Source organism: Azolla caroliniana, unplaced genomic scaffold, assembly GCF_043228905.1.
Source record: "Azolla caroliniana isolate FFs.n. ecotype wild unplaced genomic scaffold, voAzoCaro1.0.p SCAF_10, whole genome shotgun sequence".
NCBI lineage: Eukaryota > Viridiplantae > Streptophyta > Polypodiopsida > Salviniales > Salviniaceae > Azolla > Azolla caroliniana.
The window spans coordinates 18150610-18173752 of record NW_028230445.1 but is presented as its reverse complement, the minus strand read 5'-3'; positions in this window follow the sequence as shown (position 1 = coordinate 18173752).

The window sequence follows — 23143 nt, the reverse complement described above, 5'->3', positions numbered from 1 at the left end:
GGCATAACAGTATACTCGAAATGCCCATACCGCGTGCGAAAAGCGGTCTTCCACTCATCTCCCGGTCGGATCCGCACGAGATTATACGCTCCTCGTAGGTCGATTTTAGTAAAAAACTTGGCACCATTAACTCGCTCTAAAAGACTTGATATAAGAGGAAGTGCATACCTATTCCGGATGGTGACTTTATTCAATCCGCGGTAATCAACGACAAGACGAAGTGAGCCATCTTTCTTCTTGACAAAGAAGATGGGTGCACCGGCCGGAGATTTTGAATGACGGATGAACCCGCTTGCCAAGTTCTCCTCTATGTAGGCTCGAAGGACTTCTAACTCGGTGGGTGACAAGTTGTAAATTGGTCCCCATGGTGGCTCGGTTCCTGGTTGTAAATCGATGGGACAGTCATAGGGACGGTGATGAGGAAGGGTACCGGCTTTTACCTTGTCAAATACATCGGCATAAGGATGATATTTTGCCGGAAGTTGTATTGAGGAGTCCTTCTTAATAGTACTAGAAGGATGTACTGATATGGCAAATAGGAACATTGCCTCCTTGGGTCCTTCTTCGCGTAGTTGATGGAGTGAAATGGTCGAAACTCGGTGAGTTGATTCTTGGGGTGGTCGATATCGGACTTCTCTTGTTCTCCAATCTATGGCTGGATTATGTAATTCAAGCCAAGGTAATCCTAGGACAATGGGATGCTCTGGACTACTAATTATTTTAAATGATATTATACACACAAAACTACCTAGGACAACTTGAATGGGTTCTGATTCTTCTACAATATTCCCGGAAGCAATGGGACGACCATCAATGACCACTACAGATGCGGGACAAGGAAGTTTTCTTAAGGATATCTGAGAAGCTTGGGCAAAATTTCGATCCATGAAACAGGAATTAGCTCCGGAATCTAAAAGTGCTAGGACGGGTACTGGGGGAGTACTTTTAGTACTAACAATGACTTGGGCTAGGAACACATTGCTAACTTGCTTGGAAGGAATGGAACCACTAATGGGCTGTACAGATCTAGGGCTGCTGTCCAACCAAATGGCTCCTATTTTGGCTGGACTCAATCGTTTAACTCTTCATCTAATTGACTAAGGATTTCAAATTTATTTGAGATACTTGGGCTATTAGTACTATGAATACTATCTGACACTCTATTAGTACTATTAATACTATCAGATACTCCAAAGGGAAGAATTGACTCGGGTTTAGTACAGGCGACGATTTGATTTACCTGTCTTCTTGGCCTATGGGGACAATTGATGGCGATATGTCCTGGTCCACCGCAATAAAGACATAATCGATTGGCACGTCGTCGTTGCTTTTCTTCTTCCGATAACGGACCGCGTCGACGCATGGTATCGATCTCCATCGGTGTCGAAGTATTTGCTTGAGGTGTGTCTCGTGCAAACGGTTTAGCCGCGACTGCGGCGTAAGTGGGCTCTGGCCTAGAGCGTGGTATCTGTAATTGACGTTCTGAACGCCGTTCAAAAAGGCGGTTGTCACATCGAACTGCTCGACTGATTGCCTCCGTAAGAGACTTTGGTTCTTCGGGGAAAGTTAGAAGTAGATCTTTGACATCGTTTCGCAAGCCATAGCGAAACTGCTCCATTAGTGCTTGATCATCCCAGGGTATATCTGAAGCAAGTAGGCGGAAATCCGCCGCGTAGGCAGAGGCTGGACGATCGCCTTGACGCAATCGCCGGATCTTGTTGATCGCCGTCCTGATGCTGTCGGTGTCTCCAAAGCAGGCTTTAAACTCACCAATAAAATCTTCAAAGTTATTAAGTAAGGGTGATTGTTTTTCTAGAAGCGGAGCAAACCATGCCAAGGCTGAGCCGCTAAGTAGCGTGCCTATTAGGCCGACTCGAGATGCATCAGTGGGATATCGGGAAGGATGCATCTGGATGACTAAGCGTACCTGATTAAGGAATCCCCGGAATTGCGAACGCGTTCCATCAAATTTCACAGGAAGTCCAATCTTGGGCTCTTTATGAAATCCTTGGGGACTGGATCCTTGTTGTTGCAACGCTGCTTCGAGTTGTTGTACCCGTAACGCTAACTCCCCATGTTGTTGTTGCGTTTGTTGTTTTTCTAGAGCGATTTGTTGCAGATCCCCTATCAGCCGTTGGTTTTCTTGTTCCAGGGCAACAAACTTTTCTTTTAGGCACTGTAGCTCGGAGAAAACAGATTGGTATTCTTGGGCGCTAACAGTAGCCATAGTATAGGGAAAAGGGTAGGAGGATGAGGGAGAGTGACAAGTAGGCTAGAGGACCAAATTGGTTCAAACTGTCAGGAATAGTACTAAAACAGAGATGGAATTAGTACTAAGAAGAGTAGTACTATTAGTACTAAGAGGACGGGACTGCGTAAGATTCCCGAGAGAGAGAAAGTGAGAAGAGGAGAGAGAGAGAGGGAAATAAGATGATGACAGCAGCTCTTATATTATATGAAAGATAAGTACAAATCGACTAAGAGGCTTAAGACTGGTGTTGAACCAATTTGGTTCAACATAATGCCTAGTGCCCTCTTTTATAGTGTTTTCAGGAGTAATCCTGAAGCTTCTAGAATGTTCCAGAGAAATCTGGAATATACACTAATTTCCTATAATAAAATGTAAATGAAAATAATATCCTACGTATTACAATACATGATCTAATGGTAAGAGCTCGACCCATGTAGCATAAAGTCATGGGTTCGAGTCTTGCCATGACAATACGTCTCGTTGTCGTTGGCGCTCGTCACCACGTAAGGCCCGAACCACCGCTTCGCAAACTTCCGTGTTGCTCGGTGCTGGTTGTCGAGGCTGCTATCGTAGACTAGCACCTAGTCGCCTTCCTCGATTTTCTTTGGTCGGAGCCGGTTTAGGGTTTAGTCGAACCGGGCTTTCTCTTCATCCTCGCCGTCCGAAGTCTCTCTGCCGCTCGTTCCACGTCCTGTCCAAACATGAGCTCTGACGGCATGAACCCGGTTACCGAACTGTGTGTTGTCTTGTCCGCCCACAAGGCATAAGGTAACAGTCATGGCCAGTTCCCGACCTGGCCTCCGCATGCCCGGACTAACGCTTTGACGATCGGTCTGTGTCCGCGCTCCACCTTCCCGTTCGCCTCCGGATTGTACGTTGTGGTGAGCAAGAGCTTGACCCCTAACCGGTCGAACAGCTCCTTGGCCTCTTCGGCGTCCAACTCCCCGCGGTCAGCCACGATCTTCCCGACGCACCCGTACCGGTATATCACGTCCTCGATCAGGAACCGACACACGGCCGCGGTCGTTTTGCTCTGCAGGGCTCGGCCTTCCACCTGGTTCGTCAAGTCCTCCCGGGCCAGCACCAGATATCGCATCTGCCCTACGCCCATCGGCATCATCACCAAATCTACCATCCATTTGAAGTGGATGGCCGGAGGGTATGTAGGGTGAAGCTCGTCCCGATGTCGGACTATGGAGTGTATATGGCAGCTCTCACAAGTCGTCACGAACCGATGCACGTTCCGATACAGTCCCGGCCACCAGTACTTCCCCTTTAGTTTCTCGAACGTGGCCCACGTTCCACGGTGTCCAGCCCAGGGGCTGTCATGGTAGGCCTTCAGTAACTCCTCCTGTTCCTCCTTCATCGCCACTACTCGGAGCGGGATGCCGTTTCGCTTCTTCAGGTGCTTCCACAAGTATCCGTCCCGGAGAAAGAATCGGTACGCTTTCTTCCGGATCCGGTTGGCCTCCTCCTTTGTCCATGATGCGTCCGGCGTCATCGTCCTTAAGAATCCTCCAATCTGCAGCCACTCCCCATCGTACTTGCTCTCGTTAAAATCGTTAAGCGCCGGAGTGCTCCCTCCCTCGGTTGTTACGTAAGCCGCCTCGAAGAAGTCCACGCCGACTTCCTCGTCCTCCGAAACCATGCCGTCCCCCTCGTCGAATCGCGCCCTCGAAAGCATGTCAGCCATGGCATTGTCTTTCCCGGAAATGTGTCGTATTTCCGGATCCAGGGACTTGATGTACGCTATCCACCTGAGCATTGCCAGGTCTGGGGTTGCGCATCCGGAAACCATGCCGAGAATCGGCAGGCAGTCCGTCTCGAGAATCACCTCTGTCCCGATCAGATAGTCTTTATCAGCCTTCACCGCCGAAACGATACCCCAGAGTTCGCGTTTAACATGGGCGTATCCTCGCTGTCGCTCGCTGAGGAGCTTCCCACCGAACCGAATTGGGAACCGAATGTCGTCCTCGTCTTCTTGGTTGACAACCCATCCGATCCCGGTCGGACTCGTATCTACCGTTATGTAGACGGGAGTGCCTTTCTCGTAGACAGCCTTCCGGAGTGCCGGAGCTGCAGCAAGAGCCTCCTTCATCTTTCGGACCGACTCTGTATGCTCGTCTCGCCACTCGAATTTTCGCCCCTTTTTCAGCAACCCGTATAGCAGCTCGACAACGTGGGCGTAATGCGGGATCCATATGTGGTAGAACGCGCATGCTCCCAAGAACCTCCGTACCTCCGTGACCGAGTTATAGTCGGGCTTCATTGTGGAGATGGCTTCCACCTTAGCCGGAGACGGTTTCCGGCCATACGGCCTGCATAGATGTCCGACGACCATGATCTCTGATTGCCCGAAGGCTGTTTTCTCCCCGGAGAAGGTGAGCCTCGCGTCCTCTAGCCTCTCCAGCACCCTCTCGCAGTCGTCAATGTGTGTCGCCACGAATTTCCGGCATCCGTCCGGTCCGATCGTTTCGTCCTTTTCCTCCACCGGACATCCCTTGATCGGGATGTCATCCAAGAATGGCATGGTGATGTCCGGGATACAATCCCTTAGCACCTTGTTTATCGCATTCACCATGTGGGCCACCGAGTTCGTCCCTCCTTGTGGCAGGGTACACATCCGCACTAGGCCGAGAGGAGTCCGCATCGTCGTAATGTCTCTGCTCTCTACGGCTAGTTGGAACTGATCGTACCCCGAGTACAGATCACCGACCGAGTAGATCGACCTTCCGGCGAAGGCCTCTGCGAACTCATCTATCGTTGGTCTGATTCCTGCGTTCCGAATGGTCACTCTGTTGACCGATTGCAGGTCTTGAATGAAGCGCAACGTCCCGTTCTTCTTCGGTACAGTAAACCACCGGTTCGAGTACGGGGCAAAGGGTTTAGGATGCCCATATCGACTTTCTGCCTCAACAGCTCCATCAGCTCCGGGATGTGAGCTCTCGGTACCGGAATTGGTTTGAGATTCCACGGCACATGCGATACCGTGAATATCACCATCGGCTTCATGAATGTCGGGGCTACACATCCGATCTCTCCCGGTGAGAATGCAAAGGCTTTCTCGTGCCTTCCGAGCATTCTCCGAAACTGGTCTTCTTCCGCCTACAGTAGGAACCCGCCCCCACCGATTTTGAGCTCCCGTAGCGTTCTGTCGGTGAAGGTGTGTCCTATGCAGGCCGAATCACGTAAGCTGGGGTCCGACGCGACCCCCTTGATTCGCAACTCGCTGCCCTCCGGTAAGGGTGCCGCGACTGGCCTTACCTTCCGGTCCATAGTCTTGTACTTCGTGTTAACCCGGGCCGTCCGATCCGACTCAAGCCCTCGACTGAAGTCCGCGATGACTTCATACATCTCTTCTGAACAAACCAGTATCGTTCGGTCCTCCGACCACCTCTCGTAGTATTCCCAAGGTATCGTCGAAGGAGACCGCCTCCACGACTCCGTTGATTTCCTCGCTAGGCCCGAGAACTCCGCACGCCCGAAGTCGCTCTTCCGCCCTTGTCTTTTCTCGGCCTACGACGCCGACTATCGTACACCCTCTGTTGTCGGAGAAACAAAACTTCCTACTTATGGTACAAGGTTTCTTCGGTTTCGCCTCTATCGTACATTTGTGGGGTTTTCCCGGACTGTCCGGACTGTCGCGGCCCCACGCCTTGACAGCCCTCTCTAAAAATCCTCTCGGTTCTCGCCACCGAGGGACTCGCGGTTTCGCTCGTGGTTCGGTCGCACCGTCAGGAATTGGACCGAATGACGCCCGTCCTGACTCTTGACCCTTGCGTAAGCCGACCCCTTGTCCAGCACCTTGGTCTCCATCCACGCTGTCGTAATGTACGGTTCTCCCAGTATGACCGGGTGCGAGGACGTCTCCTGCACAAAGAAGTGTTGGTCTATCTCGATGTCGCCGATCTTGACTCGCACGTTTGGGCAGGCCCCGTGTCGTTCCTCGGTGGCGCGCGTCGCCGCCCGTATCTTCCACCCGTGCTTAGTGTTGATCGGCCATTTCCCCTTCTTGTAGAAATCCATGGACATCAGGTTTATTTCCGAACCGTGGTCCACCAGCGCCACCACCGGTTCCTGAACATCTCCGATCTTCACCGGGGTTTCCGTGGTCGCTCGGGCCCAGTGTGGCCTCGAATAGTGGCTCTCCGCCCACTCGTCTTCCAGCGCCATGTCCTCTATGTGCGTCGTCCGCACCTCCACCGGCCTTTCCGGTTCTGCCTCCGTCGACAGCCTCTTCCTCTTCACCAAGTCTACGATGGAGTCATGGAACTCCTTCTTGGCGATTCCGAGCACCTCCTGCAACGACAGTTCCACCTTGCTGTCGAGGATTCGTTCTTCCAGGACCTTTCGTAAGTTCGTGGTCCTTTCGATCTCCGTGCCCAAACGGTATCCGCCCTTCTTGTGGTTATCCCGGGCATTGGACTCACAGGCCTCGTTCCGTTTCGGCCCGAATCGGGTTTCGTATCTTTGTGAGGGTCTGGCCCCTCCGGTTTTACCTACCCGTTTGACTTCAACTAGAGCCTCGTAGTTCTGGCAAGCTGCTTCTACGAAACCCATCTTTTCTTCGATTGGGTCACTCCACCCGGTTACCCCCTGGACCCGCTTCTCCGCGTGGTCCGCCCCGTCTTTCTTTAGTCGGGCACCGGCGAGGCCTTCCAGCACCGTCGGCCAAAACCCGGCTTTGCTCTCCTTCCGGGCCTCGCTGCCTCCGACCCGAATACCGGCCGACGCTGAGTAGTGGACGGTCTCCGCGTGCCAGGCCGCCGCCTCTTCCATCAGCCTTTTCATTCCTCCTCGCCCGTCGTTTCGGTTCAACGCCCTCCGGGTATCGCTGGCGTGCACCCGACCCTCCCATAGGTACACTACCCGGCTTCTCAAAGCCTCCGCAAAGTCCCCGTGGTCTTTCCGGATGTGGCCGACCTCGTCGCACCACATGCACCTATTTCCTGCCAAAGGCCGTCGGTCACGAGCCTGTTCGCCACCTTCCCTCTGAGCTTGGGCGATCTGGAGATCCTTTACCGCCCGTGTCAACTTCTCCAAAGTTGTCCCCCCGGACGAGCCTCTGACCACATCGGTCGAAGCCGAACCGGTTTCGAGCCACTCCCGGGTCTCTTCCCGTCGCGCCTGCGGTATCGGTTCAAGATTCATTGCTACAACAGGACCCGCCCCGGTCGCCCCTATATCAGCCCACTCCCACCGTTTGTCAAAACGACCGCAGACTCTTTTTACTGCAGCCCAGTCGACCGTCAGCCCGTCTTCGGTTTCCAGTAAGGAGCCCACTTGCTCCCGATCCCGTGCGTCAACCGATTTGACAAACAGTAGGACACGACTTGTGTCTAGAACGGTCTGATCGAGCGCCGAAAGGCGCGCAAAGCGATCCTCAAACTCTCGGAGGAGTGCCGACGCATTTCTTCCTTTGTCGGGGGACTCCACCCACTCCATGAAGCCCCGCTTCGAAAGTCGAAGCGCGTCATCCAGCCCGTATTTCTCCAGGAGCCGTCCTTCGAACTCCTCCCAGGTCCGGCTCTCCGCCCGGACCTCGAGCACCTCCGCATGGATGCCCGGCATCGCCACTCGAGGGAATCCGGCAAGACGCCTCTCCTCCGGAATATCCCTCATCAACATCTCCGCCCGGTAGGACGCCAAATAACTCGTGGCATCCTTTCCACTGAACCGGCCGATCATACCGACGATCGCCTCAATAGCCCTGTCAAGGGCGCCGGTGCCCTTGCGCGCCCACTATCCGGTCCACGGCCGAAGCCATGGCCTCTACAAGATCCGACCCCCTCATCTTCTGCTCCTCTGCCGCCTTGTTCACGTCGGGTTCACCAAAGATGTCGCGTTGCTACGCGCGTGCGTGGAGAAACGAGCCGGGACCACCAGGGTCTCGAACCGAAGAGCAGGTGATAGGAGGGAAAAGAGAAAGAGAGAGACAACCGGTTACGTATGAGCAAAGAAACATAGGGGCACGGCCCGTCAACGCAGAAAACACGAATGGGCACAGAGACAGAGAAACACGAATGTTTGTATATTAACATATGACACCAAAAACAACAGAGCACGCGAGCGGTTACAACCGAACAGGCCGGCAAACAGATGTCATGCTTGTTCGTCTGCACACGAAAGGGGGTAGGATGGAGGTGCTGCCGGAAGCACACGGGCGTTCCTCGAAGCAGCGCGAGCCTCCCGAAAACCTACAGAGAAGAGCAACAGAGAACAAACAGAGGAGAAGCGTTCGGTTACGGTCCGACAGCACTTCGTCCTCCTCAATGCGCGATCCCTTCTCCCTACGTCTCCCTCTCCTTTATAGCGTCAAGAAGGGAGCCGTCTCCCTCATTTACTTCCTACCTACCGAATCTAACTACCCAGGATATACCTATGTACCTAATTCCCTACTATATACATTAAGGGCGCGCACGCGTGAAGAGCTGGTTCACGCGCTCTATGCACCGATTGCGCTAAGGGACGGTTTTCTTCACGACAACGGGATCCCCACACTTATCCAGAGACTCCAGCAGTTCGGCCAACGTGGCAACATGAGACCGAGAGAGAAGGTTGGTAGCAGTGGGAAACGGGACCCGACTACGCGGAAGACACGAGGAGAGTCGTGAAGGACTCCGACAAAAGACACCCCGATCTCGGCAAGCGATGAAACAAAGACAGGTCCTATGGGACCCTCACACCGATCCGGAGACTCCGGCAGTTCGGCCAACGTGGCAACGTGCGACCTAGGGAGAAGGACGGTGGCGGCAGGGAACGGGACCCAATGACACGAGGTAGCGGATCGAGAGTCGATAAGACGGGGCGGACGAAGTGTGGAACCCTCACTGGCCGGTTACGGTTTCGGAAGTAGCTGGTAGGGGCAAACACAAGGAGGTGTGTCGGGCCGGAAAGGCACACCTGGGACGGAATAAGAGTCTCGCTAGTGGCCAACGCGGGCCGGATCAAAGCGTGACTACGGGACGGCGTTCGGCGCAAGCGGTGCCGAACAAAGGAATCGGAAGACGGCACAAGGGAGGTGCCGCGAACGAGGTGACGGGTGCCTAGTGGACTGCACAAGGTCGGAGTCAGGGGATGGCAAGAGAGGCCGGAGGAGGATCCTCCACACTCGATTCGTAGATCTCGGTAGCTCCGTCGAAGTAGCGAAGACTTACACGGCAAGCCGGGGTGACAAGCTGGTGGGGCGAGGGGACGACGGCAAGCGGAAGACTCGGGACCTGTTGCAACAACACGAAGACGGGAAGGGCCAAGTAGGCTACTACGGGGTGTTCCTCGGATGCGGAGGACACCAGTATGCGGGTGAGCGGCGATGCCCGATCTGGCCGGGAAAGGGGCCGACAAGGCGTGCAATGAACCGGAGTACGGCACAGGCGGTGCCAAACAACAGACGAGGGTATGTGGCGCACGGAGGTGCTAGAGCGGAAAGGCGAGCGCGGAGATAGGTTGCGCGGTTCGGAGGTAGCGCGTAGGAGGCCAAAAAGGGATCCTCCACACTATTCAGGAGACCATGGCGGTTCGAGCCGACGTGGCGATGTAAGACCATGGAGAAGGAAGGTGGCGGCGAGAGAACGATGGCAACGCGAAACAACATGGGACGACAATCAGGACATCACGAATGATCAACGGAGGCCAAGCGGGCCAGTACGGGCATGCCTCAAGCGAAGGACATCGAGCATACGGCGGGAAGCGGGGCGTTCATACGGCCGAACAAGGGCCAACGGAAGTACACGTACTACGGAGATTGCGGCAGAGGACCCATCGACAGGACGAACGAGCCTACGGGGAGGTAAGCGCGAAGGAAGAATCGAAGCTGACGGATCAAACCAGCAGCGATCCGGGATGCGGATCACGGAAGACCGGTTTCTCACGGGCCCAAATCTCTCACCCTTCACCGGATTTGGCACGTACCGGTGGACGTGCGGTTAGGTGGGGGCGGATGTCGTGAAGAATTTCGGCCAGAGGCGGAAATCGGGAAACATTGGCTACATCGGCGGGGTGCAGCGTGTGTACGCACCCATGTACATTTAGTGTGAATAACGAGGGCGCCTTTATGGCGCCGAAGAGTAGTCAAGTCGGGAGACGATCCCATGTAAGTCGGGATTTATCCCACGTTGTAACGGATCCCTCTCCTTGTTCTATAAAAGGAAGGGAGCGCCCTTTGTGAGGGGGTTGCCCATTTTTGCGTTAGAGGGTATACTGTTAGATTTAGGGTTAGTTCTTCTTCTTCTTCTTCTTCTTCTTCTTCTTCTTCTTCTTTCCCCTTCGTGTTTTGCTTAGGGTTTGCTTTGGCTCGGCCTCCTGTGCAAGACCCCGCTCGGCGCGACGAGTCGAGAGCTCCCCGACGGCGGCTTGACAGCAGATGACTGTTGTAACCTACCTTGGTCCGGCTCGAAGCCGGGAATGTATTCTTCCTTTTAAATATACATTTGCGTCTGTCTGTGTATATTCGCGTCTCTGTTGGTGTCGGGTGCTTCCCTTTTCCTGCGTTTCCTGTACATAAGGGCGTGAGTCGGGTCGGCATGTGTGTGTGTGTGCGTGTGTGTGCGTGAGTCGGTGTTAAGCGCGCGCTCCCTCTCTCTCTCTCCCTCCCTTCGGTTGCTTCCGGTGTGCTTCTGGGATGCCCCGGAAACGGTGAAGTACGACTTCCTACGCTCCGTCACTCCCTAGTCCAAGGCCCCCGTGGTCCCGCCTTTCTCCACGCACGCGCGTAACAACGCGACAGCGCTACAACGGTCGTGGAGATGGAGAGGGATTTCGGTGTAACGCCAACCTTCTCGTCCAGAATATTTGGCGTAGGCGGCACGAATGATGTCGGGGACAACTCCAGGGGTCCTCGTGGTGCGGAAGGGGGTGCCATCGAGTGGTAAATGCAGCGTAGCGCAAACATCGATCGTGGTGAACTGGAATGCGACGAGGGGGGAATCCGCGAAAGCCTGCATATCGACGTGGCTCGTGTCGGGGTTGTACCAGGTGAGGAAGCGGTTGACCAGCTCAGGTAGGATGTCCCACGGCCCGATCCCGAGGAAGAACTTGAGGCCAAGTCATGAGAGGGTGGCGAACACGTCGGGTTCGAGGTACTTGAGCTGCGTGGCAGCCGTGGGGACCCGGTAAGTACATCGGGTGTTGTTGAACACCACTAGAATGACTAAGGAACCGCACCCTGCGTTGAGGTAGTATGTTTGGAGGAGTTTGATGATTTGAGGAGACGTCATCGTTTGCAACCTGCAGGGAAAAGATTAGTATAGTTAAATTCGGTGACGAATCCCGATTAGCGAGGTGGGGGAATTTGGGTTCAGAAGGGTAGCGGGAAGGATATTGTTCGAGGGGTTAGGCCCCTCGAACGTGTGTGGTTCAGGGAGTTAGGCTCCTCGAATATGTGTGGTTCGAGGAGTTATGCCCCTTGGACAATGTGCGGTTCGAGGAGTTGGGCTCCTCGGACATGTGGGGTTCGAGGAGGTCAGCTCCTCGAACATGTGTGGTTCGACGAGGTCGGCTCCTCGAACATGTGTGGTTCGAGGAGTTAGGCTCCTCGAACACTGTGTGGTTCCAGGAGTTAGGCTCCTCGAACAATGTGTGGTTCGAGGACTTAGGCTCCTCGAACATTGTGTGGTTTGAGGACTTAGGCTCCTCGAACATTGTGTGGTTCGAGGATTTAGGCTCCTCGAACACGCGGGAAACGTGAAACGTGGGGAGTGGTCTGTTAACTGCCAACAACGTGGGGAGGGGTGGAAACGACGGGGTCACTGTCATGGCCGCCTCGGGGGGAACGAAAAACAACGAGGTCGTGTGGCCCTTTAACGGCCAGTGACATGAGGAGGGGAGGCAGCGATGTGGCGGCGGCTATTGTTGGGAGACAGGTCCCTCCGGATGGGAAGGGAGAAGAACAGTGCTGATGAACAAACTCGGCCGAGGCCAAAACCGTATGAGGAGTACCCGGCTACGGAGAGCCGGATGGTGCAGACCCGGTGAAGACCAGATGAGGAGTACCCGGCTACGGAGAGCCGGATGGTGCAAACCCGGTGAAGACCGGATGAGGAGTACCCGGCTACGGAGAGCCAGATGATGCAGACCCGGTGAAGACCGGATGAGGAGTACCCGGCTACGGAGAGCCGGATGATGCAGACCCGGTGCAGGCCGAATGAGGAGTACCCGACTACGGAGAGCCGAATGGTTCAGACCCGGTGGAGACCATATGAGGAGTACCCGGCTACAAAGAGCCGGATGGTGCAGAACCGGTGAGAACCGGATGAAGAGACATATTCGCAAATATGTTTCTGAGAGTCCATCAAGGCTATATTTGTAAATAGCCGAAAAGTCATATTAGTATAAATATGACTTAGGGCAAACTTTTAGTCACTACTGTTGTTGTTATTATTTCTTGTCTGTGTGAGATCAGAGCGTGGAACAGTGTATAGAGAGAGAGAGAGAGAAAGAGGTCGTTGCCTCTGTTGTAACCGCCGCCTGTGGTAAAGATTGTGAGCACGAGGTCGTTGCCTCCGTGAACTCACTGTTGTACATACTAACCTAGTGATAGGGCTGCCGTGGTTTTTCCCCTAGCTTGGGGTTTTCCATGTTAAACATCCTGCGTACTCCTCTCTTCCATTGTGTCGTTCTTCATTTCCTGTTCTCTGTGTATGATTCTAAGCTCGGTTGTGGCCGAGCGTTGCGTATAACGAGCGTTGAGTTCTCGACAGCTATGGCCGCCACGGGGGGGGAACGAAAAACGACAAGGTTGTGTGGCCCGTTATGGACCGACGATAGGAGGAGGGGAGGCAGCGTCATGGCGGTGGCCATGGCTGCCACAGAGGATCGAAGTGCAGGTGAGGAAGACGTGTGGCAAAACGAGAGGGAAGAGGGAAGGCCTACCCAAGGCGTGGATAAGCAGGGTGTGTAGGAGACGAGGCAGCGGCCGAGGCAGGCGACTAATGGGGTAGGAGCAGGAATGCCGAGGGTGGGGGTGCAAGGGCACCGAATAGAGAGAGGGGTGAGGGGGTGGAGGAGAGAAAGGTTGTGGGGGGGGAGGGAGAAGAGTGTTGCGGAGAACGGGGTTGCGAGAGGGAAGGGGAAAAGAAGAATAAGGATCGCTAAAAAAAGAGAGAGAGGGGGGGGTAGAGAAAAGAAGAAGAAAGAAGAAGAAGAAGAAAATAATAATAATAATAAATAAATAATAATAAATAGAAAATAGAAAATAAAATAATAAAATTATTATTATTATAATTAAAAATAATAATAATGAAAATTAAAAATAAGAAAAATAAAAATATTAAAAATAAAAATAATAAAAAATAAACCAAGGCAATGAGGGGACAACCAAAGGGAACGCGAGGCCGTGAGGGCAAGGAGCAATCGAAGAAAAAGATTCGAATGCCGACGATAATTAAGAAACTGCGAGGTGGCTAAGGTTGGCATGCGGGCGGTGGGGTTGAACGGGGGTCCACAGGGGAGTGTCACTCGAGTATCGTGTGAGGTTCCGGGCTCGTGACGTTTAAGGACCCAAACCTGTGACATGTTTGTTAAGGGGATGGGGAAGATTTGTGAAGCCTTCCTATGGGGTGTTCGGCCTCTCAGTTGTTTAGGCTTGTCGATTTTTGTGGCTTTAACCTGGGCGGGATATCAGACTAATGTGTGTGATTTTCGGGTGTCCCATGCGGGCGTGGTATGATCATGATTGGGGAGCTGGCTTCATTTCGGGACCCAAAAGCTAGTGGCGCCTTTGTGCCAACCTTGTGCAGTTGTGAGTGTCTTTCTGACTCGCCAAATGGCAGGTTCTCCACAGCGTCGTCCGTCAGCAAAAACCACATGGACGTTCACCCATTCCCGTGGTTCGGGTGTCTGCGTTCTTATATTAGCGTCGCGCTGGTCCTAGATGGTCAGTGGGTGCTGGTATTCTGTTTGGTTGAGCGACTCCGCGCCTAGGGGTTCATCGAGATCGCATGCAGGGGTGGTCCGATCGCGAGCGGGGAGTCGATTTCGGGACCCAGAAGCTAGTGGCGCCATTGTGCCAACCTTGTGCGGTTGTGAGTATTTTTCTAACTCGACACATGGCACATTCTCCGTAGCGTGGTCCGTCAGCGAAAACTGCGTGGACGTTCACCCATTCCCGTGGTTTGGGTGTTTGTGTTCTAATGTTAGTTTCGCGCTGATCATGGATGGCCGGTGGGAGTTGGCGTGCTGTTTGTTTGGGCAACTCCATGCTTTGGGGGTCATCGAGGTCAACGGGGTATGATTCGAGTGTTGTTGCGACGAGGTCTTCGGACTTCAGTCCATCTCCCGTTTGGAAGGAGACGATGTGTTTGTTGGGTGATAGGAGACATTCGCTTATGTGACACCAATCTAAACCGAGCAGGCATTGTGCGTACATCACTTCGGGCAGGACTACCCGAAATTGGATTGAGTGCGTGTTGTATTTGGTCTTGATGTTACACACGAAAGTTCCCAGGCAACATGATGTGGAACCATCGAAGCCACGAAAGTTGTCGTTGCACACTTCAAGGTCTGGGCAACCTAGACATCCCCATGTTTCGAAGGAGAAAAGGGTTAGTGATGCTCCTGTGTCGATTACCGCCGTCAAAGTCATGTCGTCGACGCAGCATCGTAGTTGTATTGTTCCTTAATTAGGGTTGACCGCCTTAGCCATGGCTGCCAGATGGGTGTGTCCTTCTCGCTTCAATTTTGCTTGCGTATTGCGCAGGTCGGTTTCGAGACCGGCCATTCGACCTTCAGAGGCCTTAATTTTGGCTTCTACCTCTCGTTGTCGAGCCGTGAGCAGAGCCTCGAGGGTGAGGGATCCATAGTAACGTTTGAGCTTGCTCCCATTGATGAATTCGAGGATGTCGAAACCTTCGAGCGTGCGTAGGTGACATGCTCCTTCCTATCTTGGTAATCTCCGAAACCACATACGGGCCTTTACCCCGTAACTTAAGCTTCTTCTTGTGTCGTTGAGAGGAGAATTTGAGGGCCATGTCGCCTTCAGCGAGGTCTTTGTTCTTGACTTTATTGTCATGCCACACCTTTCTATTGGCTTTCTCTACCAAGAGTGCCTGGAATGTGAGAAGGCGAGTTTAGGGGACCAGGAACTCGATGGGTAATACTGCTTCTTGCCCGTACACTAGTTTGAATGGTGTGTGGCGAGTTGTGACTTTGTAGGAAGTACGAAAAGCCCATAATGCTGCTTGGAGTTTGGTGCTCCAATCAGACCCTGAGGCGGCGATTATCTTTGTGAGCACAACACATAACACCTTATTCGTGCTTTCCGCTTGTCCGTTGCATCAAGGGTAATAAGGAGAACTCTTGCGGTGTGTCACCATAAATTCGCCTAGTAAATGTGCTATCACTTCGTTGAGGAAATGCGAGCCTTGGTCACTAATGATTTCAAGCGGACATCCAAACAGTACTATGACATTTTCATATAGGAATTTGGCGGTACTACGCGCATCGGCGTTAACGCAAGCTTTAGCTTCGACCCACTTGATAGCGTAGTCGGTGGCAGTTATTATGTATTGGTTGAGGTTGGAAGCTAGGCTGATTGGGCCGATAAAGTCGATACCCCATTTCTCGAATGGTTGTCATGCCACCACCGAGTTTAACGTATTGAAATCCGCTTTTAGTGGGTGTTTGAAACGTTGGCACTCGTCACAACGGCGTACGTACTCGTATGTGTCTTTGAAGAGTGTTGGCCACCATAGGCCGGACTGGAGGATCTTGCGTGCAGTAGTCTCGTGATTGAAATGACCACTTCCACCCTCGCAATGAGCTTGTTCGAGGGTGGTGACGACGTCGTGGTCTGTTACACACCTCCGAAGTAGATCGTGTCATTACCCCGACGGTACAAGTTGTCGAATACAAGTGTATAATGGACGTATTCACACTATCCCTTTGTATAGATCAAGTTTGGGCCATTTGTGTAATTAGCATAAATGGTAGTTGCCCTAAGTCGGTCACTATATATAGTGACCTTGTAACCTTTTTGTAAGGTTGGTTGTATTATTGTTTCTATTGAATAGGAAGAGTCTTTTGTGCCTCTTCTCTCTCTCTCTCTCTCTCTCTCTCTCTCTCTGTGCACGATCTCAGAAACTGTCATACGCAGGTACTCAACCCCCAATCGAATGCTACTTGATCTTCCGCATTGACGGCCTTGTCTTCAACATCTGGTATCAGAGCCTGCACAGTATTCGGTCCTTCAACTCGCTGTCGGCCGTCGTCTCAGCCTGCACAGCATTCGGTTTCTTGCGTCATTCGAAGAAGAGAGAAGAAGAAGAAAAAACGAGGCTTGCATCTCATCGCGTTAGATCATCTTCGCTTGGAGTAAGCCAGCCGGTTGTACTCTGTTCCTTGTGATCGTAACCGCTCGAGGTGAAATCCCCTTGTCCAACATTGACACGATCGTGCTCCACTCGGTTAAACGGCATCCGAAGAGGTCATCAAACGCTGCTCGCCGCTCGTTGTAACCACTCGGTGCAGATCGGTCTCAAGACAACAACCCAAATTTGTGCTTCATCCGGCTGATCGACATTCGGGAGGATCAGTTGGATCCGTCTCTCTCGTCGCTGCAGTCACCCGAAGCAGAATCGGTCCAGACAATCGGTTTCAATAATCGGTATTTGGCATATATATTCGGAAGCGAACCGGGCTCACTCCGACTCGGCAACATTCGGGAAGACCAGTCGGTTCTGTCCCTCAAGTTACCGGAGTCAATTCGAGCAAGTTCAACAATACATATATCCGAAGCCGAACCGACTCGGGTTCAAATCCGACTAGAACGATATCGGGTGAGCCAACCGGCTGCACTCCAACAAGGTTCGTAGTCAACTCCGAACCGAGCTTCGTCAACCGAAACCAAATTTGATGGCATCAACATCCGGCTCGTCAGAAATGAGTCCACGAAAGTTCGATGGATCGAACTTCAACTTCTAGAAGGAGCAAATGCAGGACTATCTCATAGTCAAGGGGCAAATCGATCCCATCGAAAATGAAGAACCTCCAGAAGGATACAAACCAATTGAGTGGCAGAAGCTGGACAGAATCGTCCGCGCCACGATTCGGATGCACCTATCGGAATCGGTATACTTTACGGTGCAATCGTGTACGACAGCATTCGAACTGTGGAAAACACTGTCGGACACTTACGAAAAGAAGGTCGCTGCAACAAAGATGTTTCTGATCCGGCGCCTCTACAACTTGCGGATGAAAGAATCAGATTCGGTTCAAGCACATCTCAATGAGTACGAAAGCATAAGCTCCCAAATCTCATCTCAGGGGACGGCAATCGAGGATGAACTCAGAGCAATGATACTCATGAGCAGCCTTCCCTCATCATGGGAAACTTTCGTCACAACCGTGTGCAACGCGTCAACCACGGCTGTTAAATACTCCGAAGTCACGAGCGCAATCCTGACCGAAGCAGCTCGGAGAAAGTCTTTCGCCAAAGACTCAACAGACGACGCTTATGTAGTACAAGGTTCGACAGAACGATCGAACATACGAGGAAGAGATTCCTCACGGCAGCCGAACAATCAGCGAAGACGGAGCCAGTCACGGGATAATCGAATCTGCAACTATTGCAAGAAACCCGGACACATCAAAGCCGACTGCCGCGCACTCAAGAACAAGAACGACAAGTCTCAGAAATCAGACAAGAAGAGTGGCCGGCATGAGGAGATCAATTACGTCAGCTTCTCAGCTGATGTGCTACCAAACGACCCGAATATACTATCAATCGAAAATCCAGTCGGATCAGAAGTTCTGCTCACGACTGAAGAATTGAGCACATGGCTCTTAGATTCGGGCGCGTCATTTCACGTGACTCCTCATCGATCCCAATTTCGGCAATATACGATCCGTCACTCCGACTCAGTTCGAGTCGGCAACTCGCAACACTGTGACATCATTGGAATCGGCACAGTAGAGCTCAACCTTGCAGGTGGCTCTACACTTGTACTTCACAATGTCCGACATGTACCCGAGCTCTCAAGGCCATTGATCTCAGTCGGACAACTAGACGAAGACGGCATTCGTGCCGGTTTTTCTTCGGGAGGGTGGACACTCCACAGGGGGAACCTCCTGCTTGCTAGAGGACCCAAGATACACTCACTGTATCCGTTACATGTTACGCTCAGAGAGGGTAACCTGTTTTTGGTGGATATTCTTGTGTCATCACTATGGCACAGAAGATTAGGACACCTCAGCAAGGCCGGCATTACGCACCTATCTAGAGCCGGATACATCCCTAAACTCTCCTTCTCGGACCATCAATTCTGCGAACATTGCCAGTATGGCAAACAAGCAGCCGCATCACACCCGACATCAGCACCAAGAGAAACGAGACCTCTCGATTTAGTCCACTCGGACGTCTGTGGCCCAATGCCGCATCAGTCTCTCGGCGGTGCCTCTTACTTCGTCAGTTTTATTGACGATTCGACTCGAAAGGTGTGGGCTTATCCAATTCGCACCAAAGATCGTGTCTTCTCGATCTTCTCCGATTGGCTCGCTATGGTAGAAAATCAAACTGACCGAAAACTGAAATGCTTTCGGACCGACAATGGGGGAGAGTTCAAATCAAAAGAATTCGTCAAATTCTGCCGACAACGCGGCATCCGACGTGAATTTACGGCACCACACAGTCCGGAGCAAAACGGGATTCCAGAACGCATGAATCGGACAATCCAAGAACGGATAGTTTCCATGCTCCAACACTCTGGACTGTCGGATGGCTTCTGGGCAGAGGCTCTACTCATGGCAGTACACATAATCAATATGTCGCCAAGCAGACCTCTAGGACTTCAAATTCCTCAGGAACTATGGATCGGCAGTAAGCCGAATTACGACAAGCTGAGGATCTTCGGATGCGAGGCATACGCCCTTATTCCGAAAGATGATCGCCGAAAACTTGCACCCCGATCCAGGAAATGCATTTTCCTTGGATATGGATCAGACGGCGAAATGGGATACCGACTCTGGGACCCCGAACGCAGACAAATCGTTTGAAGTTCGGACGTTGTGTTCAACGAGTCGGCTATGAATCCATCAGTCGAAAAACCGATCGAAGTCCGAAGGGTAACATTTTCCGATGTGCCGACCCTTCAAGAAGGCCCCGCTCTTAACACACGGTCAGCTTCACGGGTAGCTGAACCTTACACCACCGACTCGGACAACTCTGACTCGGCACAGCAGAATAATTCGCTTTCGGACCATCCGACCTCGATACCCGATGCGACCAGTCCAATCATACCTCGACGATCTGAGAGACTGTCGCAACCTCCGGAGAGGTATTCTCTTGGAATTTTCTTCACCGACGCCGGCGAACCGACGTCTTACGAAGAAGCATCGACATCTGTCGATTCAGCCACCTGGCATCTGGCGATGGAGTCGGAAATGCACTCCATTCGGGCAAACAAGACTTGGGATCTGGTCGAACTACCTAAGAATCGACGTGCTCTTCCTTGCAAGTGGGTTTATCGACTAAAAGAGACGTCTGATTCGACCACCCCAAAGTACAAGGCCAGATTAGTTGCGAAGGGCTTCCGACAAGAATATGGCGTCGACTTCGACGAGATTTTTTCACCAGTGGTGAAAATGACAACCCTTCATTTTCTACTCGGCGTAGTGGCAGCCGACAACTTGGAGCTGATTCAGCTAGATGTCAAAACAGCCTTCCTCCATGGTGATCTGGAGCATCGTGAAGGTGCCACATTTCTTTAACAAGACACATGTGTGTGCCCGGGTAGTTGTTTTAGGAAGGACGCTCCTTCAGTTAGGACACGAACAATGTTTGATGCCCATGCTGGTACGGTATCGATCGTGAATAATGTTGCATCTGGTGTTTCATCATCAACCCCAGTGGCTTCTTCTCCGTTGGGTATCCGGGAGAAATGATCGGCGAGTACATGGTCTTTTCCTTTTCTCACCACTACCTTGAAGTCGAACTCGAGTAACATTACGATCCATCGTGAGATGTGTCCGGTGGCGTGAGTTTTGTTTACCAAGTAGAGTAGGCTTGAAGATCTACATAAAACGAGAACCGGGATGCCAAAAGGTAGTGGCGGAATTTCTTTATGCTGTAAACCATGGCCAAAGCCTCTCGTTCTGTCGTGGAGTAATTTCGTTCCGCGACGTTCAGTTGGCGACTAGCGAAGGTGACCGGTAGGTCGAGTGCCCCTTCACCGGGTTGAGCTAGCACTGCACCAATCGCGAAGGCGGAAGCGTCGGTGTGAACGTGGAATTCTTTGGTCCAATCTGGGGGCCAAAGGATGGGGGCCTTAGTTAGGCACTCTTTCAAGAGCTTGAAGAAGTGTGTGCATTCTTTTGTCCACGCGAACTGCTTTAGTAGGGCGTAGAGCGGTCTGGCCTTGTCTGCAAACATCTTAATGAAGCGTCTATAGTAACCTACATATCCCATGAACCCTTGTAGTTGTTTCTTGTTCGTGGGGGTTGGCATGTTGAGGATGAGTTTTACCTTTGCCTCATCGGTCGAGATCCCGTGGCAGGACACAACGTGCCCTAATATTAATCTGTGCTTGACCCAGAACTAACACTTGAGTGGGTCCTGCATTTTTCGAATGTTGTCGTGAAGAAAACCGTCCACAAGCGGAATCGGTGCACCAGAGCGTAGGAACCGGCTCTTCATGCACGTGCGCCTTATGTTGTACATAGGAGATCCTAGGCGGGCAGATTCGGTAGCTAGGAAGTAAAGGGGAAACGGCTCCTTCCTAGCCTATAAAAGGAGGGAGACGAGGAGGAGAAAAGGGGATCGCGGAGAGTCGAGGACGAAGTGTTGTCGGTTTGCGTGCGAAGGCTTCTCTCTCTCTCTCTTTCTGGTTGCAAACGCCATAGCTTCCTTCTGTGTAGGTTTCGGGAGGCCCGCGCTGCTCTGAGGAATGCCCGAGTGCTTCCGGCAGCACCTCCAACCTACTCATCCCCCTCTGTGCGTTTACGAGCAGGTATCGGCATCTGTTCGCCGGCCTGTTCGGTTGTAACCGACTTCGTGTTTTGTTGTCTTCGTGTTCTTGTTGTTTGTCTTATCAATACATACATACTTTCGTGTCTTTCTGTGTCGCTGTCCCACTCGCGTCTTTGCGTCGAAGGGCCGTGTCCCTGTGAATCTACGCTCGCACGTAGTGGGTCTCTCTCTCTCTTACTCTTCGGTACAGGACCCCCGAGGTCCCGCCTCACTCCACGCATCCGCGAGGAATACCTCGACATATTTGGTGAACCCGACGTGAAAGAGGCGGCAGAAGAGCAGAAGATGAGGGGGTCGGATCTTGCAGAGGCCATGGCTTCGTCCGTGGATCGGATATTGAGCACACGCGAGGGCACCGGTGCCCTCGACAGAGCCATTGAGGCGGTCGTCGGTACGATCAGCCGTTTCAGCGGAAAGGATGCTACGAAGTATTTGGCGTCCTACGGGGCGGAAATGCTAATGCGGGACATTCCGGAAGAGAGGCGTCTTGCCGGGTTCCCTCGAGTGGCGATGCCGAGCATCCATGCGGAGGTGCTCGAGGTACGGGCGGAGAGCCGTACCTGGGAGGAGTTCAAAGGCCGACTCCTAGAGAAATATGGGCTGGACGACGCGCTCCGGCTTTCGAAACGGGACTTCATGGAATGGGTGGAGTCCCCCGGAAAAGGAAGAAACGCGTCGGCACTCCTCCGGGAGTTCGAAGAACGCTTTGCGCGCCTTTCGGCGCTTGACCGAACCATTCTGGATACGAGCCGAGTCCTACTGTTCGTCAAGTCGGTGGACGAGCAGGACCGGGATCAAGTCGGCTCCTTGCTGGAAACTGAAGACGGGCTAACAACCGACTGGGCTGCGGTTAAGAGAGTCTGTGGCCGTTTCGACAAACGGCGAGAATGGGCTGACAACGGGGCGGCCGGTGCGGGCTCTGTTATAGCAAGGAGGCTTGAACCGGCACCGCAAGTGCGAAGGGAAGAAACCCGAGAATGGCCCGAAACCGGTCCGGCTTCGACTAGCATGGTCAATGGCTCGTCCGGAGGAGCAGCGCTAGAGGAGTTGACGCGGGCGATAAAGGATCTCCAGATCGCCCAGACTCGAAGGGAAGGCGGCGAACCGGCTCGTGACCGACGGCCGGCAGCGGGGAACAAGTGCATGTGGTGCGACGAGGTCGGCCACATTCGGAAGGACTGCGGCGATTTCGCAAAGGCGTTGAGAAACCGGGTGGTGTACCTGTGGGAAGGCCGGGTGCACGCTGGCGACACCAGGAGGACCCTGAGCCGAAACGATGGGCGAGGAGGTATGAAGAGACTGATGGAAGAGGCAGCGGCCCAACACGTGGAGGCCATCCACTACTCGGCGTCAGCCGGTATTCAGGTCGGGGGCAGCGAGGCCCGAAAAGAGAGTAAAGACGGTTTCTGGTCGGCAATGCTGGAAGGCCTCGCCGGCGCGCAGCTGAGGAAAGATGAAACGGACCGCGCTGAGAGACGGTTCCGGGAAATAACCGGGTGGAGCGATCCGGTCGAGGAGAAGACGGGCTTCGTAGAAGCCGCTTGCCGGAACTACGAGGCTCTGGTAGAAGAAAAACGAGTGGGGAAAGCCGGAGCGGCCGGGCCCTCACAACGGTACGAGACCCGATTCGGGCAATGACGGAACGATGCCGGTGGGCCCGGCCCGCAAGATAACCCCAAGAAGGGCGGGTACCGACTGGGGACAGAAATAGAAAGGACTACGGACCTACGAAAGGTCCTAGAAGAACGGATCCTCGACAGCAAAGTGGAGCTGTCATTACGGGAGGTGCTAGGGATCGCCAAGAAGGAGTTCCACGACTCCATTGTAGACTTGGTGAAACGGAAGAGACTGTCCACGGAGACGGAACCGGAAAGACCGGTGGAGGTGCGGATGACGCACATCGACGACTCGGCGCTGGAAGATGAGTGGGCGGA